At 47.0% G+C, this 22,822-nt stretch overlaps 1 protein-coding gene across 3 annotated transcripts in view; it reads left to right on the forward strand.

The window, feature by feature from the left end:
• ASZ1 (ankyrin repeat, SAM and basic leucine zipper domain containing 1) overlaps positions 1-22,822 on the forward strand; it is a 1,654,265-nt gene that overhangs the window by 1,461,134 nt on the left and 170,309 nt on the right. The window lies entirely within an intron of this gene.

Below are 22,822 nucleotides of genomic sequence, written 5' to 3' on the forward strand. Positions count from 1 at the left end.
TTTCTCCTGAAGCAATGGTATGCCTACTGCTGCTCGCTATTCCTGCTCAGAGAGCTCAGCCTAGAAAACGGGGACATTATTCCAATTTTCTAATAATGACTAATAGATTTATTTTTTACATTTTGGCTTAAATGTGGTACATATGTCTGGTCTCAATGTAAAAAAAGAAAGCATTCTTGACTCTAGTGTAAATTGTGTGGAAGGTATCGCGGGCAGAGAAGCGAGACTGAAATTCTGAGCTCTTTGCTGAGGTCTTTGAAGGTGGTGGGGAGAGAATGCTATAGGCCCTCTACATATTCCAGTTTCTCTAGCCCATGAATTGACATTCTGCTCCAATTTCTACAACAAAATAATGAAGTAAAATTTACTAGGGGAATGAAGAGATGCTTCCTTTTCCTTCAGTACCTTCACCATCATTGGAGTGTGTCAGAGAATAGAATCATTGCAAAGAATGTTCTTATCTCCTTCTGGACCAGGAGCTATAGGGGCATTACATAATTACATTGTTACAGCAGTAAATTGATGGATTATAGGGTGTTCTTCTTCAAAGGGAAAGTGGTAGGTAGGTAAAAAAACGTTGTTATTGTTTAGACATGTCTATGAAACAAGAAATACACATTTACAATAAGAACTCCCAACCCCAGACACCCACCTAGTCCAGTACGCAGACATTAAAACAACCTAAGCATGTCCCCCCATGTCTAACCACATTTTAAACGATACAGCATATTTCCACCTATTACCAGTTTGACTCTTAACACGTCTCCACAGAGTCAACACAGGGTTTGGGCCGCATTAACCAATACTAATCTTTAATAATAATTCTATCCCAAGGTTGTTTTTAAGAATTTTTTTAATGCACATGCCACATCTAAAAACTACATATCCATGAGATGTGCCAGTGCCTCATTGCGATGGTGAAAAAAAGTTTTTAAAATCCATAATTGAGTACTATGAAAATGCTAATGATCTAATGAATGAACGTTAAAATGTGCGCCCCGTAACCCACAGGTACAGCTGGTATTAGAATCAAATAGTGCATCAAACTTCTCCTGTTTTAGCTATCCAAAATTCAATGCCACACAACATTTTAATAGCATACGCATCTGGTGGTTCGGGAGAGCGAATGTATTGGGATACAATCTTACATTATCCCAGGACTTCAACATGTAGCTCGCTGAGAGTTTTCCTGCAACATAATGAAGATCTGCTGCCCTAGATTCTGTCTTACAGGCATTTCTCAGTTCCCCCTTCTGTAGATGGAATGCCTTCATTACTTTAAATTTTCCCACCTTCAGTGTCACTGCAATTTTCACTAATTTATTTCTAACTTGCGCAGCCCACATTAATTTGCTTCTTGATATTTCCAAGGCAGAAACTTGACATCTTTTGAACCGCCAAGGTCCAAAGCTTATCCCAGAAGCGTAAGGTTGCTATAGAGGTTAAATAGTTCCACACCTGCAGGTTCCCTTCTAGCTGTATTGCCGGGCACATTGTGCCTTTCTGCAGGCCTAATAGCTTTTTCAGGCACTTACCCTTGCACTCTGTACTTTGGGTCAGCAGCTCTGCCCCATATAGGCATTGGGTTGGTACCATGGTATTATAAGTTGTAAAAACCGGGGACCGAGAATGTCCTCCAAACTTGTTTTTAAATGTGGCTAGACCTCCTATAGTGGAGAGTGCATGCGAGGCCCAGTGTAAATTTATTATTAAACAACATTCCTAAGTCTGTATAAGAGGTTACTGCATCCACCATATTGTTACCTAGCACCCACTTATATGCTTTCACCATTTTCCCAAAATTGACTATTTATATTTTCCCAAATTAACCTTTAATTTATTAGACACATAGTACAATTTAAACCTTTCCAGCTTCCTCTGGAGGCCCACTTGTGTTAGATCTTAAATGGCCAAATCATCTGCATAGAGGAAACTAGATATATTCCTACCCCCCATTTTCGGTGAATGGGATTTAGTCCTATCAAGAACATGGTGCAGATCTGCTAGAAATAAGGAAAATAATGTGAGGGGCAGGACCCAGCCCATTACCGAACAGAAGTCTTGTAGAAAGGGTTCCATTTAAATCTAATTCGATGTCAGGACCGGAGGCTCGGATTATGCTGAACTCTTCCTTTATTTTCCACTCAGTAGCCTTAACAATATATCAAAACATAAAGACTACAAATCCCATGAGTCTTTGCGTTAGAACCAGTAACAACCATAGAGATACTCCCATATAAACAGTAGTAAGGAACATAACTTCCTCTTTCTTCGCTGCTCAGCAGCCAGTTAAGTGCTTTTCCTTACTGTTGTTTATTCTTGCGTGTTTGTGCCCTTTTGCCTACCTCGTTAGGGTGGTAGTGTGGGGTTTGTTGGGTCTGGCGCGCGTGTGGCCCCTCTCCCGTTTTTGGGACGCCATCCTGTGTCCTCACTGTTTTTTGGTTTCCCTGAAGATAGTCCTGCTCGTCACTCACCTCGCCCGTGCCGGTTGTTTGTTGTGGCAGACACCGCAGGGAACGGATGGTGCGATGCTCTCCACGGGTGCGACACACTCCACGCCCGATAGATGGTGTGTGCTCCGAACCCAATAAAGGGCGGGGCACACTTGCATGCATTTCAGAGCAGCAGGGATTCCTTCTTGCACTCCCCGCATTCCTGTCTCATTGTGCCGCACTGACTCTTCCGGCAGTTACTCAGCGGAGGTTGCGGGTGCCTAAGACAACTTTGGTGACTGCAGTAGCAATATTTTTCCTCTTTGCTTCTATAGGCTAGTCTTAACAGCTTCCATCGGCTCCAGTGTGTGGTTTCTCTGCAGAGCATTCTATGCCTCCCACCCTAGCCCAATAAGCCTTGTCTAAGGCAAATAGTATTTTATCTCTTTAGTCTGTGGCCCGTTTCCTTCCCTGACCTACTACTGGTCATGGCAGGGGAATACTACGATTGGGAGCCTGTTTAGGAAGAGTCCTCCTTGCCTCCCATACATGTGGAATTAGTGGACGCAATTGACGCGTCTTTGGATAGGGCGGTTTCCCTGGCGCTTGAGCCCTTACGCCATAGACTCATTGAATTGACGGTTAAGAGGACTGTCAAGCCCTCATCAGAGGGAGGCGGGGGGCTACCTCTTCTGGCGCAAAGGACCCGCCCCGGAGCAAGGGCACAGCGTGCACGGGACACCCTAACACCACCTCTATGGATGCCTTCCAGAGGCTATGCCTGGCCGCCATAAAGAGGCGCCTTCAGAGGGACGCCCGAGAGGATTCCCAACCGGGAGAGACCCCTGAGGAAGATTCCTGCCCTCAAGATGAGGCAGAAGACAATACCGGGGTGGACACCGATATAGACAGTGACTCGGACAATCAGCCAAGTCCAAGTAGACCCTGGAGCACGGAAGGGGGTGCCAAGAAATCCCAGCTGGAGGAACCTCAAGCCAATGAGTCCACTGACACCTCAGGGATGTTAAATCCTAAAGATATATATCACCCCCGTTAAGCAGACTGGATACCAGCGCCTTTGGTGGCGTCTAATGTGGCCAACCGCATCAGGAAGCCGATGGACGGCCATCTGAAGGCAGATGTCCCTGGCCCGCACCGGCGAATAAGATGGCATGCACCCCTGAAATTGATTTTAGAATGGCAACTGTTGGATCTGGGGGTCTCTAGTTGGCAGAGTAGGGACCTTTGACCAAATAGGGACCCTTGCGTCTAATCAGGATAAGGAGGACACACGATAGATAACCCCTGCTCACCCCCTTGGTAGCTTGGCATGAGCAGATAGGCCTGTTCCCAAGCCAATGTGTAAAGTACTTGCACTAACACTCACAGTAATATAATGATCCACCACAAACTTACACCACATTGGTTATACAAAAATATAAATCTCTTTATATAGTTTAGGCAAGTTAAAAAATGTCAACAAACCAACATATGCAAATGGAGTTATTTAAAAAATCAATGGCTCTCTGGTAGTGTTCTTTTGCAACAGTCCAAGTATTTGTAGAAGTATGACTGTAAGACTTCCTGTTTCCAGCTTGTGGGAAGTCACTTTCAAGAGAAAGGTGCTCTTATCTTCAGAATCAGATCACCCCCGTGTTGCTCAGGCGCGAGTGCGCAGTGAAACTGCCAGCGTTTGTAAATAAAGCAAAATCCCTCCTTTTTCTCAGGCGCGAGTTACATTTGTTGCTGCGGCGGGTGGTTTGGGCACCGGCGAGGCAGCTTCCTGGTGTTGCTGCTCATCGCTGGTATTCCCGGTCACAGAAGAATGCCTCACACTGGGCGGGACACGGCGCTGCTTCGTCTGACGAGCCTCCGGGTTGCTGAGCAACTCTCTCCGGCTGGGGCCAATCCCAGCGCGGCAGTGAAGTGACTACTTCAAATTCCGGGCTTGCGGCGGTGAATCTCGAGGATTCTTCCTTGCGTTGTCAGGCAAGCGCTACTGCTGGGACCAATCTCAGCGCTGCGAGTGGTGACGTCAGCGGACTTCGGTTCCGCTACGGTGAAGGCTGATTCCGGACCGCTGTGTCTCCCGGGCTAGCGGTAGTGATCAGAGCCCGTCAGAATCAGTGTGCAGGAAAGACAGGGGCCAGACTCTACGCTCCCGAATCACCCGGGCCGGCGGCGGTGATCACAGCCTCCACAGGATGGGCAAGGCGGCAAAGGCGAGGGCTGGTGGAGGCAAAGTGCCGGCCCTTGTTCTTCACACTTGGCGAGCTGATTTACCGTGCCAGTCAGGCAGACTGCACTAGGCAGAGCGAGTTGCAGAAGTCCTTAGTAAACGTTTTGTCCCTGAGTTTTAACAGGAGGCCAGCTCGTCTCAGGCCCTTGGAGACTCGTTTAGGACACAGCACACAAAAAAGTTCCTTAGTAACAACAGCAAACAGCAGACCAGCCCCAGATCACACAGCAAGGGCATTCCTTTTTCCTCAGTCTCTTCAACTGATCTTCTTTGGCGGAGATTCCTCTTGGTTGCAGAAGCAGTATAATTTTACTGGGATTTCAGTCCTACTTTTATACCCCAAATATCGTTGTTCTCCATGTGTTGGGGGTCCTGGACCCAGTTCAAACCAGTCCTGGGTGCACTCTGCCAGTGCACAACTTATTCCTTTGTGGTGGTGGGCCAGAGTCTTCAGATGCACCGCAGGAGGTGGAGCCAGCATTGTGGAAGGCAGGCACAGCCCTATTCAGGCCCAAGGTGCTACCCCTCCCACCACTCCAAATGTAGATAGGTCTATTCAGCCTAGTGTTGACTCACCCAGACTCCTGGAGCCACCCCAGACCCTGTAACTCTCAAACCAGACAGTTAATCCACAACCAGGCAGAAGCACACAGGAAGATTGAGCAAGAAAATAGTCACTTTCTAAAAGTGCCATTTTCAAATGCAGAATTTAAAAACCACCTTTACTAAAAGATGTGTTATTAAATTCGGAGTTCAGGGATACCGACTACAATGGGCTATCTCACTCCTATGGGAAGATATGCAGGTACACATGGTACACAGCATTCCCCATTCTATCCTATGGGCAAGATAGCTTCTCAATAGTCAGTATTTCACAATCAGGACATAGTACACACATCAGTACATGTCCTACCTTCCACATACACTTCACCCTGCCCATAGGGGTACCTTGAGCCTTCTATAGGGGTGTCCTATGTGCACAGGAAAGGAGAGGTAGGGCCTGGCAAGTGGGTGCACTGGTCAGGTCAGGATGGCAGTTAGCAACTGCGCGCAGGCACTGCGGTGGTAGGCCTGAGACATCTCTTTTAGGGCTACTTAGGTGGGTGGCCCAATCAGTGCTGCAGGCCCACTAGTAGCATTTGACTTACCAGCCCTGGCACACTTAGTGCACTTTACTAGGGACTTAGTGGTAAGACAAATATGCCAATCATGGATAACCAATCATCATAATAATTTATACAAGGAGCACTTGCACTTTGACACTGATCAGCAGTGGCAAAGTGTCCAAAGCATCTAAACCAGCGAGAACGAAATCCAGTATAGCATCAAAAATATAGGAGGTAGAGGCAAGAGGTCAGGGAAAACCACGCCAAGGATGCCAGGTCTAACAGAGACCTTCATCCCAAAATTCATCAAGGACCCAAAAAAGGGTAGACCACCCTTGGCGGTCTTGCTAGATAAGGTGCTAGATGTCCTGGGGCCGCTCACTAAAATTCTAGACATGGCAGAAGACGCCAAAGAGACTGGCCACTTGATAGACCTGGCAATACTCTCGGGTTAGGCCCAAAGGGCTCTTTGTTTCCTCGGAATCGCAAATTGTGCTCTTTCTACAGAACGCAGATGCTCTCTGCTCATTACAATCGAGCCCAGACTTGGTGAACTAGATACCACGGAGGCTGGCCCAGTGGCGTACGGAAGTCTCTTGGGAGAGCCGTTCATAAAAGAACTTTTCCTGGTTCGTGAACTCTTTCTCCTTCTCGATAAGGCTCAGCAATCCATCAAGAAAGTGTTCAGCCAGCAAATATTTGGAGGGGCTGGAAGAGGTAGGGGGCTCTCCTTTGGCTGAGCGTCCAATCCCAACCCCCACAGGCTCCAGACTAAACACTCCATGCATTGCAGGACCAGAAACAGTTCGGGGGCTTCTACCCTTTGAGGGGCCGCGGAAAGGGCCGTGGCTGGTAAGGCGGCTTTCGTGGAGCCAAAAACGCACCAGGTGGTGTCACAGGTAAGGCATACCCCTTCTTTCCTACCAGAGGTGGGGGGAATGTTGCAAGAGTTCCTGCACAAGTGGGCAGAGATTACACGAGACGCGTAGGTGCTACAGACTGTCACCTAGTTTCACATAGAAGTTCACGGCACACTGCGCCAACGGTCTCATCCTCGTCCTCTGATCTTCTCGCGAGAAGGATCGCAGGTGGTCGACAAGGAAGTGGCAGAACTCCTCCAAAAAGAGGCCATTGTTCTTGTCTCCCCTCATCTCAGAGGCTTCATCAGCAACCTGTTCCTGGTTGAAAAGAAAGACAAGGGTTTCAGTCCAGTGATCAATCTACGAGCATTCAGTCAGTGGGTGGTCTTCCGCCATTTCAAAATGGAGGGGATTCACCTTCTCAGGGATGTTCTTTTAACAGGCGACTGGATAGTATGGCTCGACCTGAAAGATGCCTACCTGACAGTGCCGATCTTTTCCCCCACAGATGCTTCCTCTAATTTCAATGGAGGAACCGGTTTTACGAGTTTACTTGTCCTCCGTTCGGTCTGCCCTCCGCACCTTGGTGTTTTACCAAGCTGCTGAGACCAGTTATGGAATGACTCAGCGCATGAGGCGTACGCCTCATAGTCTATCTCAAGGACATCCTTCTGATGCACCAGGAGGAGACGGTGTTGCTCTCTCAGCTTCAGATGACTCAACTGCCAGGCCAGGTCCTCCCTGGACTGGAAACAAGCATCTGTACTGCTCGATTTTCCCGGCCTTCCGGTGTTGCAGAGCAATCCATATGACTTCAGTCTCTTTCCATCCGAGTCTAAGGACTGGAGTAGTGAATAGGGCCTATCTATTAGACACTTGTGATACCATCCCGTGCTCCTACCCTTAGCTCAGGGCCTACACACATAGCCTAGGGGATAGATTCATTAGCCTTGAGGATAATTTGCCCTATAGTGAGGTTGTTTCATGGAGCTGTGTTGAATTCAGGCCTGGTAGGCCTCAAACGGGAGAGACTCCATCTTTCTTTCTGCTCCGGCAGCCCGGGACCTTTCCAGAGGGAGGGGGATGTTTTAGTTATGAGGTGTTATTCGCTCGGAGAGAACCGGTTCAGGCCGGCCCTTATCGAAGGATTGTATTTTTCTTCATGCCGAAGACACTACATCAGGCCGGCCGGCTGGGAAAGTGTCCTTGGTACGGGGAGGTACAGGAATTTGGTGGGCGGCAGGTTTCGAGCTGGAAATTTCCATGAGGGAATGCACTTCTATATTAGTGAAAGTCTGAGTGAGATAAGGGCACTTGCTTCTAGACCATAGGCGGCATCTGGCCGTTAGCAGAAGAGCTATTACTTATTCCAGGGAAGACTGATGACGAACTTGAATCCAAAGAGGAGAGAGTAGCCGATAAGGACGAGGTTCCAGTGACTCGGAGAGGGAGAAGGGAGCAGACCCACAACTGCAGAGGGGTGACTTCCAGGCTAAGCCGAGGCATAGACGAGAAGGGAACCTAGATGACCATTGAGTACAGGCGACATACCCTCAAGGTGAAGTCGATCCCTTTTTCTTTGAAGTGTATAACTTAATCTTTTACTTTCCTTGCAGGTTATATATGTATGATGTGTTCCGTAAATGTGCATGTGGCATTTAAATAAAGTATTTAGCTTATTGTAAGTTAGCATGTGTTATGTGTCTTTACGTAGAAGGATAGCCTAGCCTCTCTGTCAGAGCTAATGCGACATGAACCGGGGTTAATCCGGGTCAGGTAAGTGATAACTGGATGAGGAGGAAATGAGCCTCTCAAACTGGAGAACAGGTTGTGCTCCGCTAATGGTCTTTGTGTGATCTGATATATAGTCCCAATTCCCCTGCCGTGTACTAATAGGATGAGCTCGTGCTAAGGCTGCCGTGTAGGTAGGAGATTCTGGGTCTGACTGAGGCCGCGAGATCGTGTGTGTGTCGCTGCCGAATGGGTAGGAGATTCTGGACCTGACCCAGGTCGCGAGACTTTGTGTGTTGCTACCGGATGGGTAGGAGATTCTGGGTCTGACTGAGGCCGCGAGATCGTGTGTGTGTCGCTGCCGAATGGGTAGGAGATTCTGGACCTGACTGAGGTCGCGAGACTTTGTGTGTTGCTGCCGAATGGGTAGGAGATTCTGGACCTGACTGAGGTCGCGAGACTTTGTGTGTCGCTGCCGAATGGGTAGGAGATTCTGGACCTGACTGAGGTCGCGAGATCGTGTGTGTCGCTGCCGAATGGGTAGGAGATTCTGGACCTGACTGAGGTCGCGAGACTTTGTGTGTCGCTGCCGAATGGGTAGGAGATTCTGGACCTGACTGAGGTCGCGAGATCGTGTGTGTGTCGCTGCCGAATGGGTAGGAGATTCTGGGTCTGCCTAAGGCCGCGAGACTGTGGTTGCTGAGATTGCGAGGCTGTGAGGTCTTGATATATATATATATAATAGGAATTCCCTGTCCTTAGGTGGTACGTATATATGTGGTTATTTGGGTGTAAAAAGACCCTAGGGAGGGGGTAACGTTCTGTTTTGGGTCAGAAGGGCTCTGTAGAGCGGGTTCCACCCGATCCGAAAACCCAAGCAGAACATTTGGCGTCACGAACTGTTTACGTAACCTGTGTGCGTTGTGGTTGTCTTGTGTTTGCTTTCGGCGTGTGCGTGATTTTCTTTTTTGTATATTTGCGTGTATACTTTTTCTTTCTCTTTCTTTCTCTCTTCCTTTCTTTTCTCTGCGTTTCTTTTTCTTTCTTTTTCGCGATGTTTTCTAGGAAATCGAAATCTACTCTTAAATTGTCCGTTGATATTCCCGGATGGGATTCAACGCCTTATGGTGCCTTGGCCCGAGAGTGGGCTGATTCTACTGGTCTGAGTGAAAATTGGAATTCTTCTTTGGAGTCGGCGGAACCGGCTGCCGTGATTACTTGTTTGCAGACGGCACCTGTCTTGAAGGGTGAGGAGGTTCCCGCTTTGGGGCGCAGAGGTTGGGTTATTCTGTCTGCGTATCGGATTCTGCATGAGAGGTTGCTGAAATTGCAGGTCTCTTTTAAGGATGCGGAATCACACCTTGTTGAGATTCAGAATTCTAACACTTTATTGCGGTGTCAAAATAAGTTGCTTTCCGACAAACTTGACACTTACCAAACGGTTGCCGAAAGGGCGGCTGTGCGGATTGCTCGTTATAAGTACAAGAACAGGCGTGGTCGTGTTTCGTCGCGTAAAGTGCGTCTGGTCGTGGCGAAAGCTGGACTGGATTGGAATCCTGATGAATGGGATGGTAATATCTGGGACTCGACTACGTCTTGTTCCTCGGGTGAGGAATGTGCTATGCATGAGCTTTCTCGTTCCCGTCCTGACAGTAAGTCTACTTCTCGCACCTCTGATGGTGCACCCCGTGATTGCGCTCGTTCTTCGGGCGGGATTGATACTTTTCACACTGACTGTCCCTCTACTCGTACTGCTCGGGCTCCTTGTGATGCTCGTCCCGTTGTTTCTGCGCACCCGGTTTTTCGTCGGAAGTTGCAGCAGTCTCCCAATGCTCCGCAGGGTGTTTCTTTGGACTGTTTGGAAGATTTTACCCAGCAAGAAATTAGTGATATTTTGCAACGCTTTCGGCAGCGGACTGGTGAGGCTTTGCTCACGTGGATGGTGCGCCTTTATGAACTAGGCGCTGCTGGTATTATGTTGGATACTGGCGATTGTTTGAAGTTTTGTTCTTTGAGTTTGGATTCTACTGTGCAAGATCATTTTCGTAACTATAATGGTGGTGGTCAAATTTCTTTGCTCCAATTGGCGACTGAAGGTTGCAATTTGAAGTATCCTACTGAATCTGACTGGCCTGTCAATGACAAGCCGTGGTATACCTTGCGTGATGCTGCGCAACGTCTTAAGGAGGAAGTGATGAAAACGGCTATTTTTTTGGGCACTGCTGACAGGTTGCTTGATGGGTTGTTGACTTCTTCGGTGCGGAATCGTATCATTCGCTCTTCTCCTGTTGCCTACAAGCAGGTCATGATGACTTTGTTGATTAACCAGACTGGTAATGTACTATCTACGGTGTTGGAGTCGGTACGCCAACTCGGTGAGTTGGGTGAGTGGTTTAAACCTGAACGTCAGTCCCGGCCTGACACTCGTACTCCTGGTGAATATACATTTACTAGACGTGATATCTTTACTGGTCTTTTGGCTGATGGTGTGCGTCGGGAGGATATTGATGGTGAGACTACTGCTCGTTTGTGGGAAATGTTTCGCAAACGGGGCTTGGACCGGAAGGAGGGTGCCCGGCGTGTTCGGACGACTGAGTGTGATCGTGGTTGTTCTGATGGTAGCGGTGATGATGATCGCCGTGGGCGCTTTGATCGTCGTGATGATCGGCGTCCTGTACGTGATCTGTCCCCTCGTCGAGAGCGGGACAGGGAGAGAGAGGGGGAAAAGGAAAGGGGGAGAAATGATCATGCTTACAGCAGACGTAGAGATGATAGGGATCAATCCCCTGAATTGAGAAGGAGGGAGGATCGATACAGTTTGGCCGATCGAAACTCGCAGTGCAATGTAGAGGACAGGAATCCATTTCGTAATAGAGATGGATATGAACAGGAGGTACCGATACCTAAGAAACGTGAGAGTCTTTATCCTGATTTGTCCTGGTACACAGAATGCAGTAAGAATGACTAGGAAATAGGTCAAGCTCCGGTACACAGATGGGCTCACAGAGATAATAGACCCTATGTAGATATTGATATTTTTTGGAGACATCGTAATATCCAAAGGGCCCGAGCATTAGTTGATACAGGAGCGGAGGCCACTCTTATTCATGGAAAATCAAAGAAATTTACAGGGCAGCCTTTTACTATTACCGGATTAGGAGGAAAGGAAACCCCTGCAGTTCAAACTTTGCTTGAAATGAGAATAGGTAGAATCCCTAGAAAGGAATATTCTGTATTAGTGGTGCCACTTCTAGAATTCATAATTGGAATTGATATTTTGAAGGGAATGACATTGCATCTTGATGATGGGTGTTACCAATTTGGAACGACGCATTATATCTCGTCCAGACCTATACGGGTTGGTCGTTTAAGGATGCCCCCCATACAAGTTCCCCAGGCGACCAAAGTGGTTTGTCAGAAGCAGTATCGTATTCCGGGTGGTCATGAAGAGATTAGTACCACCATTCAGGAGTTGGTTGATGCAGGCGTTATAACTCCAGTTACTTCTGCTTGGAATAATCCTGTTTGGCCGGTGCGTAAAAGTGATAATTCTTGGCGCATGACTGTTGATTATCGAGAATTGAACAAACACACGCCCTCTTTGACTGCTGCAGTACCGGATGTTATCACCCTGATTGAAAGAATCCAAACACATCCAGGTACATGGTATGCGTCCATCGATATTGCTAATGCTTTCTTTTCTATTCCAATTGCCCCTGAGTGTCAGGAACAGTTCAGTTTTACGTGGAATGGGCGTCAGATGACGTTCAGAAGTCTTCCTCAGGGCTATGTGCATAGTCCTACGATTTGTCACCGGCTGGTGGCAGAACACTTGACTGAGGTACCAGTTCATCCCAAAATTCAGATATGTCATTATATTGATGATGTTTTGATCCAAGGCGAAACACAAGAGGATGTTCAGACACAATTAGATAGAGTCATTGAGTGTCTGCGTGGGAAAGGTTGGGAGATCAATCCGGACAAATTACAAGGTCCGTCCCAAGCTGTAAAATTTTTAGGTATTAATTGGCATGAGGGACACCGCGAGGTGGTCCCTCAAGTTAAACAGAAGATTCTTGATTTTTCGGTTCCGAGGAATAGGAAGGAAGCCCAGAGCTTCATTGGTTTATTTGGTTTTTGGCGCCAGCATATTCCTCATTTGAGTCAAATATTGGCCCCGTTGTACCGTGTTACACGTAAAAAGAATGCATTCGAATGGGGTAAGCAACAACAAGATGCATTTAGTCTAGCGAAAGAGGCAATTCAACATGCTATGGATCTTTGGCCTGTACGTGATGGTGATGTGGATTTGAATGTGTCTGTGCAAGGCCCTTATGCAAACTGGAGTCTGTGGCAGAAACAAGGCAGGTGCAAAGTACCATTAGGGTTTTGGACCAAAAAGCTACCTGATGCTGGTGAGCGTTATACACCCTTTGAGAAACAGCTACTTGCTTGTTATTGGGCTTTGGTGGATACCGAGCAATTAACATTGGGACATGACATATTCTTGCGTCCTGAAATTCCTATTATGCAGTGGGTTTTGAGTTCACCAAAAACTCATCGAATTGGGCATGCTCAGGAGGCGAGTGTGATTAAATGGAAATGGTACATACAAGACAGGGCACGTGTGGGTCCGAAAGGAGTTGCGTCTTTACATGAGCAAGTGGCGCAAGCACCATCGACTGAGACTGAGAGTGAGTGTTCTGTACCTTTAGAACAGGAGTCTCCTGTCAAGTGGGGTAAACCTTTTGATGATTTGTCCGTCGAGGACAGGAACCATGTGTGGTTCACAGATGGGTCAGCAAAATTTATTGGAACTACACGGCACTGGAAGGCGGTGTCTTATAATCCGATCACACAGAAACTGTTGAGCACAACTGGTGAAGGGAAGAGTAGTCAGTTCGCAGAGCTCTATGCCGTTTATCAAGTTTTGAAACAGGAGTTACCTGGTGTATGCCATATTTTCACCGACTCCTGGTCCACTGCCAATGGACTGGCCGTTTGGTTACCGACCTGGCATTCCCATAATTGGAGGTTACACTCCAAAGAGTTATGGGGAAAAGAGTTATGGCAAGAGATTTGGGAAATGCTCCCACAGAGTACTGTTACCATCTTCCATGTGGATGCTCACACCCCAATAGATTCTCTTGACAAATTTTTTCATAACATTGCAGATGAGAAATCTAAAATTGCCGAGGCAGTGGTGGATAGACAAGATCCTGATATTGCGGGATTGGCGAAATGGGCACACCAGAAGGCAGGACACTTTGGAGAGAAGGCCACTAGCAGGTGGGCTGCTGATAGAGGAATTTATATTCCCCTGGACCTAATCAAAAATGTTATTTTACATTGTCCCGTCTGTCAGCATATCAGACAGCGTAAAGTACCCCAAATTGTTAGAGGTCATTTACATCGCGGGAAATTGCCCGCTCAAATCTGGCAGATTGATTACATCGGACCCCTTCCCATGAGCAGAAATTGTCAATATGTTTGCACAATTGTCGATACATATAGTGGTTTGCTGGTAGCTTTTCCATGTAAGCAAGCCACCCAATTGAATACCATTAAAACATTAGAATTGATTATGATGTATTATGGTGTGCCATTCCAAATTCAATCTGATAATGCATCCCATTTTCGTGGAAGATTGGTACAGGAATTCTGTGCGGAAAATAATATAGCATGGATCTTTCATATACCTTACTACCCGCAGGCCTCGGGCCTGGTGGAGAGATTGAATGGCCTGTTAAAGGATCAGCTACGCAAATTAACAGATGACAAGTATAAAAATTGGCGAGACTTTTTACCCCAAGCACTATTAATCCTGAATAATCGTCCTTTTTTAAATGCTGAATCTCCACTTATGCGTTTGTTCCCCCCAAAGGTTGAGACTATGCCTAATGTAATTAATGAAACTGTGATGTATTGGGAAATTACTTCCGGAGCTCTGGCTCCATGCAGAGCGACCCCAGGGTCGGCAGGCTTAGATTTGCATGCCATGGATGACACCGTTCTAAAAAGCAAAAATCGGGTCATCATTGCTACCGGTGTTGGTATTCATATACCACCGGGGAATTTTGGATTGATCGCCCCTAGATCGGGGCTGGCTGTAAAAGGCATCCAGGTACTTGGAGGGGTAATTGACAGCGACTATCAGGGAGAGATTAAGGTACTTCTGCTAAATAGCAGTGAGAATGACTTGCTGATACACCGCACCGACCGAGTGGCTCAATTACTCATTATGCCTGTTTTCAGTGGTGAAATAATGAAAGGCACTGCCCCAACTTTGCTAACTGTACGAGGCCAGAAAGGCTTTGGCTCTACGGATAACCCTGGAGCCAAGATTTGGGTGCAATCGCCTAAGAATCCCCCTGAACAAGCAGAGGTTATTGCCACCGGTCAGGATAATACCATTTTGGTTATGAGGCCAGGGAAAGATAGCTGGGAAGCTGTCCCAGCTAATAAATGTTATTTACGAGAATGATTAATGCCTGTGTTTGGTTCTTTTTCAGATCATTCTTTGGATTGTTGCTGCAGGATGTGTCGGTACTGGACACCGTTCGGTCTACTTCGGAGAGAGAGAAGGGATCCCATTAACCCGGGATGAATTGGGAACCAGAGTGTTGCGTTCCTTCAATGCGTGGGACTCGTCATCGAACTTTTGGACACTGCTGGCGAAAAGAGTAACTGATGCCCCTCACTTCTGTTTGACACCGATGAGATCTGTGCACGATATCTTAGCGACGTGCCTAGTTGCTGTCCCCGCCTCGCTGGAGACGTTAATAAGCATCTTTAACGTTTCAAAGGCTCGTCCGAATATTATTCTGGGTGATTTTGCTACCCATGCATATTGTCCTTTATGTACTGAACTGCCGAATGAGCAACTTCCCATCCAATCCCAAATAACTACGTATAACATTACACAAGGTGATCTATGCTTTTTCCTCACATGTAATCCTAATGCAATTTCTGAATGTCTACGTCTCAAGTTAAGAGGCGCCACTGTTCTCACATCTCATGAACGAACTCTGTGTTTCCAGAGGACACCGACCACATGTGTTTCAGTCCAGAACAATATGACTTGCAATAGTTTGGTAGTTACTCCCAGTCACTATCGTGCAATATTGCTACCTGCCGGATGGCTTTTCTCATGTGGTAATACTTCCTGGCCCTATGTCCCTGCGAACATTTCCGGAGGCCCGTGTGCCATTACTAGACTCAGTTTACTTATGTTCTCATCACATCCAAATGCCAACTCTCGTGTGCTCCGAGATACAACTACGTTACAGGAGGATTGTGACTCATCTTTGCATTTATATTCCAAGTCTGAATACCTTAGTCTAGCTGTTTCAATTATTGGTGTCCCTGCTTTGGCGGTTTATAATGCTAAATCCATTGGGAAAATGGCTTGCTGGATGGTCAAATCTATTAATCATACTTCCACAGTCTTATCTGACTTACTATTAGACGCCCAGGGTGAACGTAGAGCCATCTTGCAAAATAGAGCAGCCATTGATTATCTTCTGCTTAAACATGGACATGGCTGTTCGGACTTTGAAGGCCTCTGCTGTTTTAACTTATCTGATCATACACAATCCATTCGTGCACACATAGATAAATTGCATGACCTAACTAATGAAGTTAGGAAACACATTGATCAGAGCTGGTTTGACTGGCTCTTTAACTGGTTGCCAGACATGAATATGCTACGCCACACATTAGGTGGCATTTTGATTGCTCTTGTTGTTTTAATTTCTATCTGTTGTTTTATTCAGTGTATCCCTTCACTGCTTCAATTCTGCACATCTGGTACTAGACATAGATCAGTTAGTTTTGTTTCATATTATTCTTCCACAGATGTTAGTTCCATTTAGTATATATATAATAGACTGAAGTCAAGGGTGGAATGTACTGCTCGATTTTCCCGGCCTTCCGGTGTTGCAGAGCAATCCATATGACTTCAGTCTCTTTCCATCCGAGTCTAAGGACTGGAGTAGTGAATAGGGCCTATCTATTAGACACTTGTGATACCATCCCGTGCTCCTACCCTTAGCTCAGGGCCTACACACATAGCCTAGGGGATAGATTCATTAGCCTTGAGGATAATTTGCCCTATAGTGAGGTTGTTTCATGGAGCTGTGTTGAATTCAGGCCTGGTAGGCCTCAAACGGGAGAGACTCCATCTTTCTTTCTGCTCCGGCAGCCCGGGACCTTTCCAGAGGGAGGGGGATGTTTTAGTTATGAGGTGTTATTCGCTCGGAGAGAACCGGTTCAGGCCGGCCCTTATCGAAGGATTGTATTTTTCTTCATGCCGAAGACACTACATCAGGCCGGCCGGCTGGGAAAGTGTCCTTGGTACGGGGAGGTACAGGAATTTGGTGGGCGGCAGGTTTCGAGCTGGAAATTTCCATGAGGGAATGCACTTCTATATTAGTGAAAGTCTGAGTGAGATAAGGGCACTTGCTTCTAGACCATAGGCGGCATCTGGCCGTTAGCAGAAGAGCTATTACTTATTCCAGGGAAGACTGATGACGAACTTGAATCCAAAGAGGAGAGAGTAGCCGATAAGGACGAGGTTCCAGTGACTCGGAGAGGGAGAAGGGAGCAGACCCACAACTGCAGAGGGGTGACTTCCAGGCTAAGCCGAGGCATAGACGAGAAGGGAACCTAGATGACCATTGAGTACAGGCGACATACCCTCAAGGTGAAGTCGATCCCTTTTTCTTTGAAGTGTATAACTTAATCTTTTACTTTCCTTGCAGGTTATATATGTATGATGTGTTCCGTAAATGTGCATGTGGCATTTAAATAAAGTATTTAGCTTATTGTAAGTTAGCATGTGTTATGTGTCTTTACGTAGAAGGATAGCCTAGCCTCTCTGTCAGAGCTAATGCGACATGAACCGGGGTTAATCCGGGTCAGGTAAGTGATAACTGGATGAGGAGGAAATGAGCCTCTCAAACTGGAGAACAGGTTGTGCTCCGCTAATGGTCTTTGTGTGATCTGATATATAGTCCCAATTCCCCTGCCGTGTACTAATAGGATGAGCTCGTGCTAAGGCTGCCGTGTAGGTAGGAGATTCTGGGTCTGACTGAGGCCGCGAGATCGTGTGTGTGTCGCTGCCGAATGGGTAGGAGATTCTGGACCTGACCCAGGTCGCGAGACTTTGTGTGTTGCTACCGGATGGGTAGGAGATTCTGGGTCTGACTGAGGCCGCGAGATCGTGTGTGTGTCGCTGCCGAATGGGTAGGAGATTCTGGACCTGACTGAGGTCGCGAGACTTTGTGTGTTGCTGCCGAATGGGTAGGAGATTCTGGACCTGACTGAGGTCGCGAGACTTTGTGTGTCGCTGCCGAATGGGTAGGAGATTCTGGACCTGACTGAGGTCGCGAGATCGTGTGTGTCGCTGCCGAATGGGTAGGAGATTCTGGACCTGACTGAGGTCGCGAGACTTTGTGTGTCGCTGCCGAATGGGTAGGAGATTCTGGACCTGACTGAGGTCGCGAGATCGTGTGTGTGTCGCTGCCGAATGGGTAGGAGATTCTGGGTCTGCCTAAGGCCGCGAGACTGTGGTTGCTGAGATTGCGAGGCTGTGAGGTCTTGATATATATATATATAATAGGAATTCCCTGTCCTTAGGTGGTACGTATATATGTGGTTATTTGGGTGTAAAAAGACCCTAGGGAGGGGGTAACGTTCTGTTTTGGGTCAGAAGGGCTCTGTAGAGCGGGTTCCACCCGATCCGAAAACCCAAGCAGAACAGCATCCTAGGACCGGTTTCGGGGTTTCACCCCTCTTCAGCCAGGATAGCTTGATTCCAGTGGCATGGAGAGCACAGGACTCACGTCTGAGCATACCTGTCCCACTCGGGGTGACAAATGCAAAAAGAACTATTGATGGATAGAATGCAGAACAATGTCATACATTCACCCCAGTGCAGAGATCTGGGCCTAAATTCATCGTTTTTTTGCTCACCATGCCATTCCAGTTTGGACCCAGCCATATGCAAATCAGTCTTGACCCTGTGCCCAATGGGAGCAGTCCAGCCCGAACTGCCAGGCCAGGTCCTCCCTGGACTGGAAACAAGCATAGTTTTTATGGCACCATACCTTTCTTTTTTCCCTAAAGCCCTCTGGGAAAACCCGTGATGGTCTAGCTTTCCTTAAACGTTCCCTAAAACCCAAACATTCTTTATTGAACCAAGGCTGGATGGATATCCAGCGTGGGCTTTCTTTCAATATCCCAAGATTACACTGCCTCAATATTGGAATCAAACATTTGGCTGCATCTTTTGATAGTCTCCGAGTACCAGTCCAAAGCATTTGTACCCAGCTCCCACCCCAAGCCAGAGTTCTCTAATCTCTAGAAATTACGTTACTTGTGCTATGTATCATCGATCCTATTAGTCAAGTGTTTTAGGAAAGATAGCTCTATAGGAATCGCCTTATCTCCATGCCCCGGAAAAGAAAGAAAAGACGCTGGTTAGCCCCAATGATCACTACCCATAATTCTTTCCACCTTTACAGGCCTCAAGGAACAATGGATCGATAAACATATAATCAATCGGGCAGGTCTGGTTACCATAAGCAAAAGTTTGGAATGCTAGCTGATCTTCCATAAAAACTCCAATTCAAGCACACCAAGCCTAACTCGGAGAGCAACCTTACTAATTGAAGATCGTACTTCGATTGAGAACACCGCCAGAATGTGGCATGAGGAATTCCATAACTCCCCAACATTTCAGTGGAACAACCCTCTTCCTGAACGGGCGATTAACTATGATTAAAGTCACCCGTTATTAAAAGGGGAAGGGCCCCTAGGATCTCTAACCGGGATGCCAGATCACAAAACAAATATCCATATTTCCCTCTGGGCCACACCTTGATTTACTTATACGTTTACAATTATCAGGCAGTTGGTTAAGTGCCACCCATCCTGCAGGTGAAAGAGGCAAGCCAAAATGCAATTGCATCTTGTCTGAATGATGTTTTCTCCATTAATACATTTAGTTGAAACCAGCGCCAGCAGTCCACCTGTACCCGTTTTTGTTGCCTGCTTAAAAAAATGGCTAAATTCACCCAAGTGTGATAACTCTCCCACTAGCCAGGTCTCCTAAAAGCAAATAATCATATTTTCCTCCCAAATTTGAGTTAGTTCTATTGTTCTACTTTAATGTTCCAATCCATGAACGTTCCATGAGAAAACACCCAGGCTGGCTTATAGAATGTTCTTCAAAGGGCTTTGTATCTTCTAATGGCACACAGGTGTACCTCAAAGAGATGTCAGCTCGTCATTCAAGTGGCCTGATATGTTTCAACACCATGCATGGATGTGTGCCTGCTGTCGATCTGAAACTCAGCTAAGAGCATTTTCGTTATTATATACAGTGGTTTCTTCCAATCCCATATTCAGGCTTGGCTGTGGGCTTCAAAATTAAAACCCCTGCATCACCGCCTGCACCTATTTCTTTGGTATCCTAATTGTTTTGACTTAGTGGTTTATCTTTGGTATGACGCCAGTGTGCCACCCTCCTTATTTTCTGCTTTTGTTTTTTTTAAGTACACAATCATTAATAAAAAATAAGATCATATAGATATACTTTTTTTTTTACTAGCAACTGTGCACTTAGCAAGGGTCAGGCGCCAAAGTCAGTTTGTGTGAAATCTCATGCATGTGTATGCTTTAACCATCAGACAGATTTTGCCAGACTAACAAAGTCACTGGCCTTGCCTTAGTGGCCTTCCATGTCTGGGCCACCTTCACCAATGACATGCAGCAGTGTTGCCATTATAACTCGCAATGGGAGCTTTAGGCTTCATATCGCTCAGCCTTGGCTGCATATCAGTCAGCTTCATCCCAACCCTTTCCCAACTAATTTCAGGGCGTGCGGGGGGAGGGGGGGTTCAGAGAGCCTCACTAACCCCAAACCGCCCAGTGAGGAGTTGGGAATGATTGAGTTTAAAAGGCAAGAGGCTCTGCTGCTGAAAGCTGGAGCCTGCACATTTCATCAGCATGTGTGTTACACAACATCACAGTGACATGGTGTGAACAGGTGGACTGTGTGAAGTCCCATTTCGCAGCCTCCTGCTTCAATGCTCTATCCATTCTTGTTGGCAGATATATACTTGCCAGAACCATGATGCATCAGAATGAGAAGTGAACGGGGCGACATCTACTCGCCCCTTCCTTCCCAGAGCCTGGTGATGGAGGAGGGGATAAAGACTCACCATTGAAACACGTGAATAGACTCAATATTATTAACATTTTGGCAATTGGGATCTGTTCAGAGAAAGACTTCCCCCTCTGCACAATATACACTATCACGCATATGCATGCACCTAAATATGCTGCCTAAGTGATGAAAGCAAGCTAGGTCTTTTTTTACGACTCCTGAATCTACAGCTTTGAAGTGTCATCTAGTGCCACACCCACAGCTCTCAGTTAATAAGTTCTTCTAAAAACACAGTAAGATGACCATTAAATCAAAAGTTCTTCTCCTTCTCAGTATTCCCACTCACCCGATGAAGCACTTGGGTGACACCAATGATCGTGCTCCCACTCCCAAAGTCACCCACTTCAGAGTTCGTTCCACAACTGATACCAACACAACCTAATTCCCAGGGCCTTCAGCCACACTGCACCAGATCAGAGTTCCATGAAGCTATTCTCAGGCTCTTTGGAACCTTGCCGACTCCCTCTGACTGTCTCCCAGTCCTATGGAGCCCTGAGGCCCTCCTGGATCACTGCTAGCAGGTTCGCCCTCTGTGCCAGCAGGTCCCACTCCTCTACTTTAGCCCTCTGATTCAGTACAGATGGCGCCCAGCATCACACCATGTCTGCTTAAGTCGACGCCACCTCCCAAATTGGTGGCTCTGATTGTCCTTTCTGAAGCCATCTGACTGACCGAAGTCCCAACCAAATCCGACCAAGGTTTCAACGTTAATTTTACCTCAATGCAGACGACATTCTCTTCTCTACCTTTTTGTAACGTACAGAGGATAATTGGTATGAGTACTTGCAAGACACTATTGGGCTGGATACCTCCCTGGAAACAGCCTTCTCTCCCCTACTGGACCTGCAACATAAGAATTGGCCTCCTATGCCATGGTTATGCGTACATAAATTTGATCAACACTACATACATAGAGATCTGTTGTTACTGAGCATCAAAGTGATAAAAAAAAGAATTCAACACTCGGGCTCATACAAGAAAATAAATGTTTTTTTTACATAAAAGGTCAAACAAAAGACTTGATGGGACATGTTTGAGTCATTAGTCTGTTAGATGGTGGATCCTTCGAATTGTCTGCAAACGTTATGCCTTGCCTTTCCTTTTGCCCCCGCTACACATTCCGCTTTCTACCCACTGACTGATGAAGGGCCATCTCTCCATTTTGTGGCAGGAAGTGCTAACTCTTTTGGCCAAAGGAACTATAGAGAGGGTACCAGTGTCAGAGTAGGGCCTGGTTGATATTCCCACTACTTTCTGGTGCCCAAGAAGGATGGAGGTCTTTGTCCCATTATAGATATGTGCCTTCTCAATCTCTTCCTCCAGAAGAAGTTCAAGATGCTCACCCTGTCCTACGTCTTGTCTGCACCGGACCCTGGAGAATGGATGGTTTCTTTGGACCTGCAGGATGCCTATTTCCTTATATTAAGGCCCATCAGGGCTACCTGCAGTTCGTGGTTGGAGAGCAGCATTTTCAGTTCGCTGTGCTCCCTTTTGGGCTCACATGTGCCCCTCGGATATTCATGAAAATAATGGCGGTGGTGGCAGCACACCTTCGGAGGTCAGGTGCCAGTCTTCCCCTAACATAATGACTGGCTATTGAAGGCATGCTCAGCCCAGGCAGATGTCAACCACCTCCAGACTACGGCGAACCTCCTGTCATCTTTCGGGTTCACTATTAGTGTGCCAAAGTCACACCTGACTCCTTCTCAGACACTCTCCTTCATCTGAGCCATTTTGGGCATGAATAATTTTTCTGCCTTTCTCCCGGAGAGAGTCCAGAAAATTCAGTCTATGATCCCGATCTTACAGCCTCTGCCCTGGATTTCCGTGAGGTTGACTGTGAGGCTGCTGGAACTAATGGTCTCCTGCATCCTGCTGATGGAGCTCAGCAAGTTGCTTATATGAGCTCTGCAGTGGTATCTTGGCCTAAAATAAAGAGTACCTCTTTGATCACGTCCTGATTTCGGAGGACACTGTAGGATTTGCAGGGGTGGTTACTGGACCACTATTGGGTCGGCAGCAGACCCTCTACCTTCCCCACCCAGAGCTGACGGTGACCAATGTATTGCTGCTGGGTTGGGGGGGTCACCTCGAAGTGATGGAGATCTGTGGCTTCTGATCAATGGCGGCGTCCCGGCTCCTTATTAACCAAATGGAGCGGAGGGCCATCCATTTGGTGCTAAAAGCCTTCCTTCTGTCCATCAAAGGGAGGCTGGTATAGG

The sequence above is a fragment of the Triturus cristatus genome, chromosome 4_1 (assembly GCF_964204655.1).
Source record: "Triturus cristatus chromosome 4_1, aTriCri1.1, whole genome shotgun sequence".
NCBI lineage: Eukaryota > Metazoa > Chordata > Amphibia > Caudata > Salamandridae > Triturus > Triturus cristatus.